The sequence below is a fragment of the Polistes canadensis genome, unplaced genomic scaffold (assembly GCF_001313835.1).
Source record: "Polistes canadensis isolate GaletaPanama2010 unplaced genomic scaffold, ASM131383v1 scaffold_338, whole genome shotgun sequence".
Taxonomy (NCBI): Eukaryota; Metazoa; Arthropoda; class Insecta; order Hymenoptera; family Vespidae; genus Polistes; species Polistes canadensis.
The window spans coordinates 108,198-110,923 of record NW_014569885.1 but is presented as its reverse complement, the minus strand read 5'-3'; the positions used below and the strand labels follow the sequence as shown (position 1 = coordinate 110,923).

Below are 2,726 nucleotides of genomic sequence, written 5' to 3'. Positions count from 1 at the left end.
AAATATTAATTAACTCCAAATTCAAACGGAATAAATGATATTTAATTATATATCAATTATATGATTGTACACATTTAATAATAATAATAATAATAATAATAATAATAATCTGATACTACAATATTTACATGAGAATAAATTTGATGGAAAATTTGAATGATTATTAATTTTATCGTAAACGCGTTGAAACAAATATAATATAACAACGTTGGAAAGAAAATATTATATATCCCATTTATATTTAACGAGATAACAAAAATTATTACAAATTATTCCTATTACTCTTATCAATTTGTATTACAAAACGATATGTATTTAAAAATAACGATAAAATAAGGAGACCAAAATTTTGTGTCTTGATAAAATTCTAATTCTTTTGATTAAAACAATAATATGATCACTTTGTTTGAAAATAATATACATTTATGTTTTAAAATGATGATAATTATACTTTATCGTTAAATGAGGCCGACGAATTATCAAATTGACTTCATATATGTCTTCTTTTTTTTTTTTTTGGTCGTTTCTCGTACAAACAACGGCCTTAGAAAGTTACTTTGAAAGATAGATAAATCCATGGAAAGATACTGAACAATTCGATCGGTTGATTAATCATGTTTTTAGATATATTTTTTTTCTGTTTTTTTTTTATGTGTATTCACCGATCACGATACGTAATTAAAAAGAAAATATATATATATATATATATATATATATAATGTTTTGATATATTTTAAAAATATAATAATACTAAGAAAATATAATTGATGCATTTTTCCTTTGTATTATTAAATGAAGGAAAAAAAAATATAAATATAATTAAATACTAACCCAAGGGATTCCTTGAATGCTGTCTCATCACCATGAACGGAAATTTTTTTCGATGACGTTACGACCGGACTGCTATGTAATTCCATCTACGATAAAACAAATTTTGATTAATCAACAATATCTGAGCAACATGAAAGAAACATTATAGAATAAGATTTAATCGTTATAGATATATATATATATACACATACATATACATTTAACATTTAAATAATAATATCTTTTCTATGGGGTGGGGGAGGAGGGAGAATAATAGATTTATTTATTATGGAATATTTTATTTTGTAAAATTACAATTTTGAATGTTGTCAGATAATGTTAGAATTCATAATGACAAAGTTTTGGTTAATATAACATTCATAATATTAATATTTTAATTTGTATACGTATAATTAATTATTAAAACAATAATAATAATAATAATAATAGAACATTATTTTGTTCGAATTGCATCGCGAGTTACGATTTGAAAACATCGTTCGAAAATACCTTGAACGTTTCAATGAATGAACATATATAATACAATGTATTTATGTATGTATATATATGCATGTAAATACAAGCCAGTGATTAGTAAACAATGCCAAGAAGAGAAAATTATATCTTTCAACCATTTCGACAGCTTTTTTGTCGACTGTCATTGTTAACGAACCAAAGGATTGACCAAAATTTTTGACATATTACAATATATAGAATAAGGTCATTTTGGCATCGTTTAATACAATCATTTATTTTTCATTTACAATGAAAATGTTGATATTCACAATATTATTACTTCCCTTTATTCAATTGTATTTATAATATCATTGCAACAAAGTTATATATGTATATACGTATGTGTATGTGAATGCATATGTTTGTATACACATATTGTATACGTATGAACATATGGGAATGAATGTATACGTATATATGTATTTAATAAAAATGTGTAGGTATATAGATATACAATTTGTATAATATAAATGTATGATTTTTTAAGCGTGTATGTGTGTATATATGAATTTGTACAATATAGATGTACGATTTGTACGTGTCTGTACAAAAATGTATGTACCATTACTTTTCTCGTATATAGAAATGTATATACGGATATACAATTTGTAAAATGTAAATGTATGATTGTGTCGAGTGTATCTGTGTACCATTTACTTTTCCTCCGACTATGGTTTATCAAATCGGGGTCATATCAGAGTTCAACTACGATCCGGTTTCTCACGGAAACGTGACCGAACATCTGTTGACGTTGATTCTAGTTCTTTACGCCTTTTTCTTTGGTAATATTCCATTGTTAGTCACGAATGCTATCAATCGTTACAGTTGTACATATTTATGTGCATATATATATAAAATATCATATACATATATATATATATATATATATATATATAGATATACATAGTAAGCAAGTATAGTTGCAAGTAAGTAAATAAATGTATGTGTATATAAAAAAATATTTCTAGGAAGGAAAATTTGTTGAAGATTAAAATCAATGCCAAGATAATATAATAATATTAAGGAGAAAGGTTAAAAAAAAAATTAAAAAAAAAAAAAAAAGAAAGAAAAAAAACCGTATAGAATTTAAAATCGTAAACGATGATAAATAATATATTTTTTTTACGTGTTAGCATAGATAGGACAAAGTAAGTAAATAAAGTAGAGAAATCGAACCTTGGTAAAAGATTTTCTATTTTGGAATAAAAATATTCCAAGGCAATAAAGATTAACCAGAAGAATATATTCTTTAATCGCAAATCTCGGAAAAGATAAATGATTAATTGCGTAAGTATTACGAATAGGCATAGATAGATGCAATAAATATATACATATATATATATATATATCAACATGTATAGAAAGATAAAAGTTTTTTATGAAATAAAATTCATTCCAAT

At 23.7% G+C, this 2,726-nt stretch overlaps 1 pseudogene; it reads right to left on the bottom strand.

Annotated features, from left to right (window-relative positions):
- Positions 1 to 2,726, bottom strand: part of LOC106791745 — a 25,993-nt pseudogene that overhangs the window by 11,511 nt on the left and 11,756 nt on the right.